The following is a 16,017-nucleotide window of genomic DNA, read 5'->3' on the forward strand; positions in this document are numbered from 1 at the left end:
TAAAGTCTTTAAATCCTATGCAAACTTATTAAAGCGAAGTCTCGTGCACACCAAAGCAATAAAAAGTCTAGCAAAAGCAATAAAATGTCTTTTAGAAAGGTCTTAATCAACTAATAGTTGATCAAGAATGGCCACGGAATGGCCCACTTGCTTGGCTTCTGGCTACAAGAAGTAGCCTCTACAGTGCTCATATTCTCAGCTGCACTCATATTAATTCCAATATCTGCAGAACTCAACGGATCAACGTCTCTAACATCTTCCCAATCAATGACGTCGTCTAGCTCATCAAAATCCAAATCGGACTCCGTCACCTTGACTGGCTCCTCATCAGGCTCCTCATCAGTTGCATAGCTCAGACATCCTAGGCCGCCTCTTTGAACGATTGGCTCCTTCACAGTTGCAGCAATGAACGACTCTAACTTCCCCAAACCAGCTCCAGCAATATCTAAAATAGAAGAATCTTCCTCCAATTTGCTCCCAATCAGGGGCGAAGGTGTTATAGCAAAAATAGGCATAGGGGTAGGCATATCAGAAAGCACAAAATAAGATTTCTTCTCAAAAAACGTATTACAAGTGACTGGCCACATAGAATCTTTCTTCTTAGCGGTCTGGGCAAAAACAATGGACTGTTTCCCTACTTTAAAGGTCAATGTCCCTGAGCCAACATCTATAACTGCACCAGCAGTGTGCAGAAATGGTCTACCCAAAATGATAGGAATGTGAGCATCCTCGGGTATATCTAGTACAATGAAGTCAACTGGGAAAAAGAACTTTCCTATTTGCACAGGAATATCCTCTTAGACTACCATAGGCTGGACCGCAAAATGATCAGCCATCTGTACTGTCATGTTAGTAACTGCAAACCTAATCAATTTCAATTTCTTAGCAAGACTCAAAGGCATAACACTAATACTGGCCCATAGGTCACATAACGCCTTCTCAATAGAAAAGGTGCCAATATTACATGGGACTGAAAAACTACCTGGGTCAGCTAACTTAAGTGGAGCAGTGTGAGTCAAATAAGAACATGACTCCTCAGTTAGTGCGACAGTTTGTACAGTATCAAGTGACTTCTTTTTAGACAAAAGCTGCTTCATAAACTTCGTGTAAGCAGGCACTTGATTAACTAATTCTAGGAACGGAACTTGCACATTTAAACTACGAATAACATTTTCAAATTTGTTAAACGATACATGTTCCTTTGTCGGCACCAATCTCTCTGGATAAGGGGCTGTAAGAAGCAACTTAGCCCTCTCCTCTAGGTCTCTCATACCGGCATCAGTGGATTTCGGTTGAAAATCGACTACTTTGTCCTTGTTTTAGCTCGAACCTTCCTCAGACCGTCTCAGGAATGAACCATTAACTGTCATGGGGTCATACTTTGGAACCGGAACTGACCCATCAGCATTTGGATCTTGCCTCAATAACTTCGGAGTCATCGTACCCCGAAATAAGTGGTCCCTCAAGTTATCTGGCATTGTAGGACGAAAAGGTTCACGATCAGCAGTATCTTCAGTCGATCGACCATGTAGGTCAGTCGATCGACTGGCTTCCTCAGGACCAGAAGTTGTACTGTTATGCGGGCTGGTCGATCGACCATGTGTGTCAGTCGATCGACTGACATACCTGTTGATCGTCTTTTTCTTGCTACTGTTCACTCCGGCCTTTTTCTTGCTCGGTTCCGCCTCATCTTTTTCAGTAACATCTTCGACCATATCGGGCCTATCAAGGGTAGACCCACTCCTCAAAGTGATCGCATTTAGAGTCTCTTTTTTATCCGGCTGCGACGGTAAATGCCCCGGAGCTCTAGTTGCACTTTTGCTTGGCAATTGGGCAATTTGACTCTCCAACATTTTTGTAGAAGTCTCTCTAGCTAGAGACTCCTTTTGCATCAAACCCGACAGATTCTGAACCATGTTTTTCAATTCAGAAATATCAGAACCTTGAAATTGCTGCTGCTGCTGAGGCACATAGGGAGGCTTTAAATACTGCTGCTGCATATGAGGGAGCACATAACTCTGCTGCTGCTGCTGCTGTTGTGGACCCGGATTAAGGACATTTTGGTTAGTCCACCTCAAATTGGGGTGGACATTAGAGGAATCGGGATAAGTACCAGTCTGCCTATAATGTTGAAAGGCAGCACATGTTTCATTTGAACTAGTACAAAACTCCGAAACATGTCCCTCTCCTCCACATCTTTTGCATGTAAAGGGACCGTATGAAACTGCATTAACTTTATATATACCTCCTTTTTGGGATCCCCCAAAATCTATCTTGTCGAATCTCGCAGTAAGGGTTTTTATTGCAGCTACAGCAGGAGATTCGGCTGATCTTCTCTGATTTCCTCTAGAATTTTCATGCTCAGCTTTATGGGTGGCCAGGTCATCGATGATTTTCCACCCCTTTGTCTCACCGCTATTTTCTTGAAATCTCCCATTAGCTGCAGCATCTAGGATAGCTGTCTGATCATCATAAAGACCATTATAGAATTGGTTGCACAGAAACCATTTCTCAAACCCATGGTGCGGAATAGTTCGCACCAGTCTTTTGAAACGGACCCATGCCTCATGAAAATCTTCATCAAGACCCTGTTTAAAGCTTGTGATCTGAGCTCTAATCGCATTGGTCTTCGATGCAGAGAAATATTTCTTATAGAATGCTAGGGCCAGCGAATTCTAGTCAGTAATCCCGTTAGCAGCTCGATCCAGATCTCGGTACCATTCCCTTGCAGCATCACGAAGCGAGAATATGAACATCGACTCCTTTAACTGGTCCTGGGTCACACCTGCTGGTGGGGGTATGGAACAACAGTAGTCAATGAATGTCTCCATATGTTTAGCAGCATCTTCATTTGCAGCTCCCCCAAATTGGTTTCTCTCAACCAAGTTAATGTAAGACGGTTTCGGTTCGAATTTCTTATCCGTCCCAGCTGGCAATGCGAATCCCTTATAGAGATTTTCGGCTTTTGGCTCGGAGTGACTTGCTATACTTGCTTCTTCAGCCATATCTGGAGATGTAACAGTCTCGGCTGAAGAAGTAGAAATAGGAGATGAATGTGGATCCTCCTCAAATAGCTCGTTCTCGTAGTAACTGGACAGAGTACTCAGCTCTTCCTCTGTCGACAATATTCTAGATGATCGTCTCAACTCACGCAAAGTCCTTTCGATCTCAGGATCTAATGGTCTCAATTCACCATCCTGTGACCTGCGGATAAGAGGAAACTACAAGTAGAATATGAGAAGAGTTTAAGGAACAGATGTCCCTTAAACTAAGAAAAAGACTAAAATAAAAACAACTAAAATTAAACAATTGCCTCCCCGGCAACGGCGCCAAAATTTGATACCGTCGTTTAGTACCAAAAATAATATTTATAACCTAAATACTACTAACAGAAGCTTGTGGCAGTCAGGGTCGAACCACAGAGAGGCGATGCAATTAATAGTTGTCTAATCTCAATCTAAAGTAACAAATGTGTGGGGGTTTGTTTTGAATAGTTCTATAACTGAAGTAAATAAATGAGCAGTAGATAAAAAAAATAGATGGAAGCAAATATTAAAGGGAGCTAAGATGGTCGGTTCACTGTAGTTTCGACGGCGGCAACTCTAGGTAGACTGTCTTAAGCATGTTAGACGGGAAAATAAAAAGTCCTCTCGGTCCAATTTAACAGGTAGCAACCTTTCGGCCTACGCTACGGGTCCCTAATCTCACTAATACTAACTTTTGTTCTTGATTAATGAAACTCAAAATTTAAATTAACTTATCTCTCGATCTTATTAATTTAGTCGTCTTAATTAAGCAGTCTATTTTCCTCCCCATCTTTCAATCATGGCGGGTCGGTCAATTCCTAAGCATCCAAGTAGTCGCGTGCACTCGATTCGTCAAATATAGCAATTAAATTAATTAAGTCGAAGCAAATCTAACACGCTCTTGTCGATCGACCATGTATGTCAGTCGATCGACCAGAGCCCGACAACAGGTTGCCTATGTCGAAGCCGTCTAACCTACAGATCCCCTACATCTTAGCACAAAGGATTTAGCTACTCATGACGGTGATAGTAATAGCAATAGAATTAACTAATAAAGCAAACGAATTTATATTTAAATTAACTAAATAAATAACTATCATGAAACGATAATTTGGCTTTAGGAAATCTAACCTAACAATTCTAAACTACGGAGGAATTAAAGCAACAACCTGAACAAAGGAACAGAAGAATACCGTAAAGAAGAATTGAAAAAGAAAGACCAAAACCAAGTGCGGAAAGTAAACTTTATTGACAAAAGTTATTCTAAACTAATAAAAGTTCAATCTTTGTGTGATGAACCCTAATTTTTTCCCTAAAATTCGATGATGCTCTCTGAAACCTAAAGTTACGTTATATAGATAGTATTACGTAACTTTTATTCCTGAAACCTAATTAAATTGGGCTTTCTAATTCTCGTTCTTTTAATTCACGCCAAAATCACGGTTTGGTCGATCGACCACAAGGACCAGTCGATCGACTGAACCTCGCTGAACAGTAGCTTCTGATCTATTTCAGGAATCGCGCTCTGGTCGATCGACCATGTAGGTAAGTCGATCGACTGCTTTAGCTGGTACTTTGCTCCAAAAGCCTCGTAAAGTTGTCTTTCAGGCCTCGATACGAGCACCAAGTTTGCTTCCCGAGTCTTTACTCCATGTCAAATGCAATGCTAAGTACTTGGGGACGGATTTGGCTCGATTTCCGCTGGATTCTTCACATTTCTGCAATATTACACAAAACACAAAAGTAGACGGAAATAGAGGAAATTGTAGCTTAAACTACACAAATGAGCTCTGAAATGCGTGTAAAATAGGGTGTAAAACATCATATTTGGGACATGCATTACACTAGCTCAACAAAGGTAGGCAATTTTATATGTGGCTAGGAAAGAGGGTAATATTTTGGCAATATATGCAAGCAAACAAGTGAATAGCTTCAAAATGCAATCATGACAGCAAAACTCATAAGAAGTGGAACAAAGACCATACTTGTGCGTATAGATGTAACGCACACCAAGAGGAGAAACTACACACACCTAAATGAGACCGGGTAAAGATGCACCGGCCTTTTTGAAGGGTCTACCTTACCATATATGTAGCTTACCAATGTCAAGATCAAGTCTACTTTGTCCAAAATTCATCCATCACCAACTATGTCAAGACATCCCTATGCAAGCAAAACCCGTCAAATGCGTGATTCATTAGCTTATAAAAAGGGAAATGCAAAGGGAAAAATGACATTATTCATAAGACAAAAGGGTGGACACAACAAACAAATTTTCATGAAATTTTTTCAATTTTCAAAGTTTTAGTTTTTTTTTAGATTTCTCATAACTAGACTCACTAAATCCCTCCCCCAAGCTAGAACAACACAATTTCCTCAATGTGTAAAACAAAGAAGGACACCCAACAAGAGGAGATGGGATGACACATGTGAAAATAAAGGAAGGAAAGAAAGAATACTAAAGTGTAGAAGCCTCCTCCAAGCTAGCTTGAAAATGGGGTACGATCCAATCCAAGTAGCAAAGTACCAGCAAAAGACAAGCTACTACAAACTAAAGCAAGCTAAATGTGTTATTGTCCTAACTATTACATCAAAACCAAATGGAAATTGCAATTGTCCAAAAACTATAAATTGTCTCAAAAAGTATAAATAAAACAAATTTCCATAAATGAATATCCATTGTCCTCTAAAAAGCATGTCAACGCCCTTAGAAGTTGATCATATTCCTGCGCATGAGCAATACACAAGCATATGTAAGCAATTGATAAGATATAAGCATGAAATATCAAAGGCAAGAAAGGATTAATGTTATCAAAATGCCCATTAGAGATTTAATATAGAACCACCGTACTCCACTCTTCAGCAAGAGAAGGAGCATCATGCTTAAGACCATAAAATAAACCGTTAGTGCAAATATTATAATCATGAATGGTCTCAATTTGGTGGTATGAAACCTCCAAGTGGTAGGACTCATCAAAAATGGGGGGTGCATCACACTTAAATTCTAAATTAGCATCACTAAGTCTTCCATCAACTTCGAATGGGTCAACTGCATCCCATGTGAAAGGATTTTCAAAGGTTTCAAATGATTCGGGTAAAACCTTATCCTTTTCATGATAATCGGGTCCAACATCGTCCATGGTGAGTGTGTTATCTACTACAAGGTCAATGTCATCAACATGACTCTCTAAATTTTCAATTGGAATGACATTAGGGGGACTTTTAAAACAAACGTCGGACTATCATCATAGTCATCCAATATTTCAAAATCATTAGATTAAAAAGACTCAAATTGGGAGGGTGGAAGAGCATAAGCATTGATGAATCGCTAATTTAGTTCACGCATTTCTTTGAGCATTTGTTGGTTACGAGCCTTAAGCGCATAACATTCCTCTTCAAAACCCAGCGACAAAGTTTATTGGCGAGCTACCTCTCGCAATTGACTTTGGCTAGCCATGAAATCAAAAAAATTCCAAAGTTCTGTCCCAACCATGTAGTAGACACTTTCATTACTCAAGTTTATAGCTATTTCTCGGTTCTCAAAATCCATGCCATCAAGCACGAGATGACCCATGTAATCCCCATCAAGGACATGTCCAAGGGAGATGAGACCATCGCAAAAATAGTAGAACCGGGCAAGATAGTCATGAAAAGGCTCATCTTTGAGTTGTGGGATGAATCCGTCATTCATTATGAAAAGCCAAGCTTTATTACATACAAAATAGGCACTAAAACTACAAAGAAACCGTGAGAATATCCCAAGGAACAAGTGTTCCCCAAGACAAAATAAAATAAGATAGAATTCAACAACTAATTAGCAAACAAAACCGTGCTCCTCGGCAACGGCGCCAAAATTTGATAGGATGTCGCAACCTAATCAAAGATAAATACCCTAGACACAAATGAATGTAGTAATAGGGGTCGAACACAAGAAGATGGGAGTTGTTAATTAGTTGTTATGGGGTGAATTCTATCAAGGTCGGTTATCGTATGATTGCTTGATTTGGTTGGTAAACTTGTGATAAAAAATAATAAAAGAATAGTCTAGGGAGGTCCGGTCACACATGCAAATTATGTAAATGTTCAAGTTAAACATAGGAGTTGATAAAATTGTTAATTGTTTAGGCTTAAAGACAACCACCTCTCGGCCTTATTTTTAACCATAGGTCGGGTTCTAGAGAACTCTTGTTATGACTAGGTCGTCCTACTAACACATGTTTAGTCTAATTCAATTTCATGCCTCTCGACTTATAAAAGTGAATTATCAAATTTAATCTAAGATAGTGATCATTTATCAAAGATTAACGATACAATGTAAACATGTGAAAGAAACAATGAAACGATATTTTAACATCCTAATTCAACAATTGCAAGAACTATTTATGCATGGTTTCCCTTATTCCCTAGATATTTTTAACTATGCTTGCATAATGTAAATTAAACTAATGACAAATGATAAAGTGATCATAATTAGTAAATGGAAATGATAAACGAATAACAAAGTAGTACTAGAAATGATATTACCTTTATAATGGAAATAAAACTTGAATATATAAGAACAAATACTTTAAATGGAAATTGCAAATGAACTTGAAATGTTTAAAGGAAATTACAATAAATAAATGCTTAAGGGAAATCTAATCTAACCTAAACTAAGAACTCAAATGAGAGTATAAAAGTGGTGTATAAGTGTGTAAGAAGTGTCGGATCAACCCCCTTATATAGGAATAAGGGGGTGTAATGTAAACAACTCAAAGAAAAGCAGCTCCGATCGGGGTCGTGGGTTTTCTCATTTTTCTCTTAAATCCGTCTTAACTTTGCACTTAATGTTGATGCGGAATCCGATGCTTGTTTCTTAATGCGTCCGTCTAAGGCATTTTAGAGATCATATGGCATCCAATGCATACTCTTAATTTTCCTTCAATTCTTGATTAATTAGCATAAGGAATCCAATGTTTTGCTCTTAATGACTCTTAATGCCTCGACTAAATGTATAATAGAATCCAATATGGAATGCTAAGCTTGCTATTTAATCTTCATTTTGAGCTTCATTTTATTTGTTTTGTCCACCAAATAATATGGTCCATCATCTTTAGCTCAAATACTCGTAATTAGCCCCGCCTTACTCGGGATTTGCCAAAGCGTAAGAAAATGATGGAAAACCGCTCCAATTCCTATATAAGACAATAAAATATAAGAATACTACCAAAGCTGATATTAGCTCAATAAATCGCTTCCAAGAGCGCAAATTAATTATAAAACTGAGCTAAAAATGGGGAGAAAAGTATATATAAAATGGACTTATCAAGGCATGAGTGTACGAGTGCATTGGGGAGAGGTTTTCAGAGACTGTCACAGGGGAGCTTTTCACAGGGACCGACACAGAGCTATGCTAGCAACCGACTAGCTAGGTCATAGAACAGCCAAGGAGGGTAGAGTAACAACAATGGTGGGTTCAAACGCAGTGGCGGTAATTCTTATTAGAAACCGGCGGCTAACAACAATTAGGGGTCAGCTGCCAAGCCTTCTACATCTGCCAACACAGTGCAAGGGGGTGGACAAAAGAGCAGTGGGAAGCTGTTTATGATGGACAAGCAAGCTGCTGAGGATGATGCACACGTGATCACCGGTACTTTTCTTGTTAACAACATTACTACCTTTGTTTTATTTGATTCGGGGGCGTCACACTCATTTGTATCTTCGAGTCATGCTAAGTCTTTGGGTTTGAGAGAGTTTGAATATGTAAAAGATGAGGTTTTATACCATCGGGTGAGTTAGTGTCTTCTGGGAAGTTGTATAGAGGGGTGTCCATGGTTATTGGATAAGTTGATCTTCCAGTTGACTTGTTGGATTTTCCTATGGATAGTTTTGTGATGATAGTCGGGATGGACGGGTTGGGTAAGTATAAGGCTAGAATAGACTGTCACCAAAGGAAAGTTTATTTGAGAGGTCCTAAGGGAGTTAGTGTGTCTTATCGTGGGTTTGTTATCAAACCCAAAGTCAAAGTGATTGCATCGGTGACCCTAAAGTCTTACTTGAGGAAGGGGTGTCCTTGGATCTTATGCCATGTGAAAGATACAAGTGCGGCGGAACCAACAGCAGCCGAAATACTAGTGGTGGGGGAGTTTGCAGATGTTTTTTCGGATGAGATACCGGTTTACCACCGAAGAGAGAGATAGACTTCAGTGTGGAGTTCAACCCAGGAACAAGACCAATCTATAAGGCCCCGTACCGTATGGGTCCTAAGAAGTTAGAGGAGCTGAAGAGACAGTTGAATGATTTGGTGGATAAGGGATATATTAGATCAAGTGTATCGCCGTGGGGTGCACCAGTCTTGTTCGTGATGGGAGCTTGAGGTTGTGTATAGACTAAAGGTAGCTGAACCATGTCACAGTGAAGAACATGTATCCTTTATCGAGGATAGATGATCTTTTTGACCAGTTGAGTTGAGCAGGTTTCTTTTCAAAAATTGATCTAAGGTCGGGGTACCATCAGGTGAGAATTAGGGATGAAGATATACCAAAGACGGCTTTTCAATCAAGATATATAATGCGTGACTAAAATATGATGTTTTACACCCTATTTTACACGCATTTCAGAGCTCAATTGTGTAGTTTATTCTACGATATTCCCTATTTCCGTCTACTTTCGTGTTTTTGTGTATTATTGCAGAAATGTGAAGAATTCAGCGGAAAATAAGCCGAATCTGTCCCCGAGTATTTATCATAGGACCTGACATGAAGTAGTGACTCAAGAGATGAACTTGGTGCGCGTTTCGAGGCCTGAAAGATAGCAAAAGCATGGTTGCGTACAAGTTGCAAAGCTTAAACAAGCGAAGAAGTGCTTCTCGATGTTGCAGCCTTATTCAGATGGCTAGATCTCGTGTTCAAAAGTAGATAATTGACTGATTCCACTTTGAGGAGAAAGGTTATCCTCTTAGCTTTCCAACGCCGCATAGAACGCCTGATTTGACCAAGTAACGAAGAAATGGCAGCTGTTTTAAGATCGGTGTGCGCTGTAAGAATCGTCATAATGCATTACTGTACAGCGCCTGTGGTCGATCGACTAGTCTCAGTGGTCGATCGACCACCCGTCGACTCTGGCGCAAATTAAGAACGAGAAACAGAAAGCCCAATTGTAATTAGTTTTTAGGTTTTTGCGTGACATCTCTATAAATAGGACCTCGAACATTAGTTTTGAGGAGGCATTCAGTAGGGGTTAATCCCGTCGACTGATTTGACTTTATCGTTTTAGATTCAATTATAATTAGTTTAGAGTTTTCGATAAAAGCTTCCTTTTGCAATCGGATTCTTCCTACCTTTCTTTTATTCGGTATTTCTGCTCTTTATTTCAGTATTATTTCAATTCGTTCAGTAGTTAGATTGTTAGTTTAGATCCCAAACCTTTAATTCAATTGTTGGAAGTTTATAATTCAAGTAGTTTAGTTATGCCTTCGCTATTCGTTTTTATCGCTTTATTAGTCGTAGTTAGAATTAATATGCGTAGCTAGAAACCCTGTTCTAAGATGTGAGTGGACCTGCGGCGAAGACGACGCAGAATAAGTCACCTGATGTCGGCCTTTGGTCGATCGACTGGATTAGTCAGTCGATCGACTGGACCTGTTGGTCGATCGACTAGCTTGGCTGGTCGATCGACTGACGCGCGATAGTTTAGCTTTCGTTTCAATGATTTAATTGCAATATTTGACAACGATACCGAGAGGAGACTTGTTAAATACTTAGGAATTGACCAACCCACAGATCGAGAGATAGGGAAGGGAAATTGACTAAATTGAAACGACTAAATTTTACAAAGATCGAAAGATAGGTAAAGTTTAGGAATTAGGAATCACTTTTCAGGGCGAGAGCTAGTATTAGTGAGACCTAGGGACCAGTAGCATAGGCTGAGAGGCGCTACTAGTTAAGAATGGACCGAGAGGACTTCTTATTTTCCCACCTATCGTGATTATTCAGACTTACTTAGGAACCCATCGTCGTAGCTGCAGTGAACCGACCGTCTTAGCATTCTTTTTATTATTGTTTACATCTCTTTAAATTACCTGTTTTAAATTATTTGCATTTAGTTTAGGTTTATTTTATTTGCATTTAGATTAGTTTTAATTCAATTCAACTCCCCCTTACTCTATAGACTAAATTAAACAGATGAATCTCATTTGCCTCCCTATGGTTCGACCCTGCTTACCGCTAACTTCTGTTAGTAGTAATTAGGTTTATAAATTTAACTTTGATACTAAACGACGGAATTAAATTTTGGCTCCGTTGCCGGGGAGGCAGCGTAGTTTTATTTGTTTTTATTTAGTTTATTTCTTGTCTCAAGGAGCTTCGGTTCCTTGAGACCGTTCTCATGTCGTTCCTTCTGAGATTTTCGCAGGGATAAGACGAGATTTTTGGTGCTTATTTAGCCAGGTTTTTGGAGTGGCTCGAACCTAGATGGGGAATTCATACTGGACTCCAACTATGCTGGACTATCATCCATAGAGTGAATGACCCTACGCGAGCATACCTTGAATCTATTGGTAAGTGGGATTTCGAATGAGTCCCCGTGAATGAGGTATTAGAATTTTTTGATTGGTTTGCTGCAGAAACTCGTAAACCTGACTTTTCTCTTCATGTTAACTTGAATGAGGGGGTGGGTGAGACCTTAGAAACCAATCTTGGAAATGCTAACGGAGACATAGAGGAGACCACTAGCGTGGTTGACAATCCTTTTTATGAGGATAGTCAACAACCCCTTTATGATTCTTACACAGATAGTGAGGATGATTTAGAGGCTCTCTTTGAGAATCTCCATCTTGACGAGTCTAGCGATGCGGAGAGTGAGGAGGTAGATTTAGACAGTCTTGAGGTCAAATGGGATACTTATGATGATGATGAGCCTATTTTAGGAGACCCATTTGACTTTACATCCCCATGCATTTGGGACGATTATCCACCTTCACCTTTAGCTGACCAGACTCCTTCACCTCACAGTTCTTACCCGTCTGAACATTTAAATTTTACTCGCATTATTTTTGGGTTGAATGTTGTTGAGCTCTCTTGTTCTCCACCTGCTGATAATTTGAGCTTTTATATTCCGCCTTAGCTGGAGGGCAGAATTATTTTGTGAATAATTTTGGGAGCTGTCATAGGAAATTCGTTAGGCTTAAATGATTTTGCATTTCAATTTCCTATGCTATTACTATATTATGGTGCTACTTACAGTTTTGTGTAGCACATGCGCAGCTATTTGACAGGTTGCTGCGAGCTTTGAGATGCTTTGATTGGCTTCAATTAGAATAGTTGGCTCAAAAAGAGGTCGAGCGGGACCTGGCTGAAACCAGCGCTAGCCGGAAGGCAACCCGAAGTGTGTTTCTTGTTTAGTTTAGTTTTTTTTTCGTCTTTAGACTTTATAATTAGGTTTAGCGCAAATTTTGGGTGCGTATATATGTGCACTTGCAGGTATTTAGACCAAATTAGCTCAATTCATTGAGTTAATTCGAAGAAGAGATCTGTTTCCTCAGGTAGGCCAGTCGATCGACTGACCTAGTTGGTCGATCGACTGCCATATGTAGTACAAAGATGGCACATTCATCGAGCATCGGTCAATCGACAGGTGCCATGGGTCGACCGACCAGTATTGCTGTTGTTCCTTTTCTTCTATTTTTATTCTTTGCACGTAATTTCCGTCCCATTTTTGTTTTTCTCGGATTATGCACGGTATTGTTTGTCTTTTCAGGTACCTTACGGTAGCACTGCTGGCTACCGAAACCTCCTAGCTCACGCGGGTTTGCGGTGGTTTCCTTTTGCGCTTAAAATCTTGTGAGTTTCCAAGTCACCTTCATGTCTTATTTAGTTTTTTATCGCAAAAATCCCTTTTCCCTTTTGTTTCTTTTACATGATTTTGCACAATGGGGACATTGTGTGATTTGGTTTGGGGAAGGGTTTTGTGTCGCATTTGCATTGTTTTTAGTGCATTTCAGTTACATGTTTATTGCATTTCTGCTTGCATTGTATTTATTTCCTATATATATGCAAAAATCAAAATTCAAAAAAATTGAAAAAAAAATCCTAAAAATTCAAAAATTGCACGTTTAATTTAGCATGTAGGTCGAGTCGGAACGGTAGTATTTCAATGATGACATTGCATTTTCATCTGTTTATGCCTAAGCCGTGCTTAATTAACATGTTATTAGTAGAATCATATATGCATAGTCTACGAGTTTTCGTTAATTTATTCGCTGAATCTTGAGACTTGACTTAGATTATTGGCAAACTACATTATATTCTGAGTTTTAGAGCTTTATAACTAGTGTCATCCATGACCAGTTCATTTAGGAATATGAGTTGTTACTCCTTATGAGACATGTTATATCAATATGCTTAAATATGAACTTAATTTGCTTAATACCTGTATGCATTCGGGTTTGTGGTTTGTTGACACATGTGGAAGAGGTTCCCCTTTATTCATTTTACCCATAAGCCCCACAAAAGCCAAATTTGCCCTTTTTGTCCCATAAGCTACATTCCATATTTAGCCTACCCTTGCTGAGCTAGTATTGGTAGTCGTTCGGGAATATTTTATTGCATTTTGGTTTTTATGTCTCGTGTTGAGAATATGTTGGTGAAATGTTGAAGGGAAAGAGAAGAGAAAGAAAGGAAAAAAAAAGTTCAGTCGGTCGACCGTCCCACTTGGTCGATCGACAGTTGCGAAAGAAAGAGAAGAGAAAAAATCACATGGTTGAAGTTTTGAGTAGATGATGATTTTATTCCCATGTTTTATTATTATCATTTGGGGAATTACAGTTATTATTGGAGATTGTGAGATTAGTGCTAATCATTAGCACCGGTTTTATGATTGAAATATTGAGTATGAAGTTGGAATATTTTATAGTTTGGTTTTCAGTAGTTACTAGCTTGGCTTTAACTCCTTTATCCAAATTCATTTTAGCCTCTTCTTACCCATAGCCTCACATATCCAAATTTACCTCGGCATGTATCATGGTCTTTTATGGTTGGAATGCATATGTACGGTTGTAGAGATCATTTTCATATTAGATTGCTGGCATGTTCTTATAGGTCGTAGTTAGGTGAGTGTCATTACAAAATTACTTCTTTCTATCTTTTACATATATTCACCTGTGCTTATGTGTGATATGAGCGACCCGTGAGAGTCCAATATGATAAGTCTCTATAGTTGACGGTTCAACAATTTTTAACGACTACATAACTCGTTTGCATGATTCATATTGCTAATTGATTGTTAGTTGTTGCATTAAACTGGTTTAGGCTTTACAGTTTGCATTTCGCTCTAAGAATGAACATGTTCCATTAAGTGCTAAGATCGAGTCTAGTTCTTGCTTGGGGACAAGCAAGGGTTTGGTTTGGGGAAGTTTGATGCATGACTATAATATGATGTTTTACACCCTATTTTACACGCATTTCAGAGCTCAATTGTGTAGTTTATTCTACGATATTCCCTATTTCCGTCTACTTTCGTGTTTTTGTGTATTATTGCAGAAATGTGAAGAATTCAGCGGAAAATGAGCCGAATCCGTCCCCGAGTATTTATCATGGGACCTGACATGAAGTAGTGACTCGAGAGATGAACTTGGTGCACGTTTCGAGGCCTGAAAGATAGCAAAAGCATGGTTGCGTACAAGTTGCAAAGCTTAAATAAGCGAAGAAGTGCTTCTCGACGTTGCAGGCTTATTCATATGGCTATATCTCGAGTTTTTGAGCAGATAATCGATTGATTCCACCTGGAAGTGAAATCTTATCCTCCTAGCTTTCCAACGCCGCATAGAACGCCTGATTTGACCAAGTAACAAAGAAATGGCAGCTGTTTTAAGATCGGTGCGCACTGTAGGAATCGTCAGAATGCATTACTGTACAGCGCCTGTGGTCGATCGACTTGTCTCAGTGGTCGATCGACCACCACTCGACTCTGATGCAAATTAAGAACGAGAATTAGAAAGCCCAATTGTAATTAGTTTTTAGGTTTTTGCGTGACGTCTCTATAAATAGGACCTCGAACATCAGTTTTGAGGAGGCATTCAGTAGGGGTTAATCCCGTCTACTTATTTGACTTTATCGTTTTAGATTCAATTATAATTAGTTTAGAGTTTTCGATAAAAGCTTCCTTTTGCAATCGGATTCTTCCTACCTCTCTTTTATTCGGTATTTCTCCTCTTTATTTCAGTATTATTTCAATTCGTTCAGTAGTTAGATTGTTAGTTTAGATCCCAAACCTTTAATTCAATTGTTGGAAGTTTATAATTCAAGTAGTTTAGTTATGCCTTCGCTATTCCTTTTTATCGCTTTATTAGTCGTAGTTAGAATTAATATGCGTAGCTAAAAACCCCGTGCTAAGTTGTGAGGGGACCTACGGCGAAGACGACGCAGAATAAGTGACCTGATGTCGGCCTTTGGTCGATTGACCGGATTAGTCAGTCGATCGACTGGACATGTTGGTCGATCGACTAGCTTAGCTGGTCGATCGACTAACGCGCGATAGTTTAGCTTTCGTTTCAATGTTTTAATTGCAATATTTGACAACGAGACCGAGAGGAGACTTGTTAAATACTTAGGAATTGACCAACCCACAGATCGAGAGATAGGGAAGGGAAATTGACTAAATTGAAACGACTAAATTTTACTAAGATCGAAAGATAGGTAAAGTTTAGGCATTAGGAATCACTTTTCAGGGCGAGTGCTAGTTTTAGTGAGACCTAGGGACCAGTAGCATAGGCTGAGAGGCGCTACTAGTTAAGAATGGGCCGAGAGGACTTCTTATTTTCCCACCTATCGTGATTATTCGAACTTGCTTAGGAACCCATCGTCGTAGCTGTAGTGAACCGACCGTCTTAACATTCTTTTTATTATTGTTTACATCTCTTTAAATTACCTGCTTTAAATTATTTGCATTTAGTTTAGATTTATTTTATTTGCATTTAGATTAGTTTTAATTCAATTCAACCCCCCCTTACTCTATT

This window comes from Silene latifolia, chromosome Y (assembly GCF_048544455.1).
Source record: "Silene latifolia isolate original U9 population chromosome Y, ASM4854445v1, whole genome shotgun sequence".
Lineage (NCBI taxonomy): Eukaryota > Viridiplantae > Streptophyta > Magnoliopsida > Caryophyllales > Caryophyllaceae > Silene > Silene latifolia.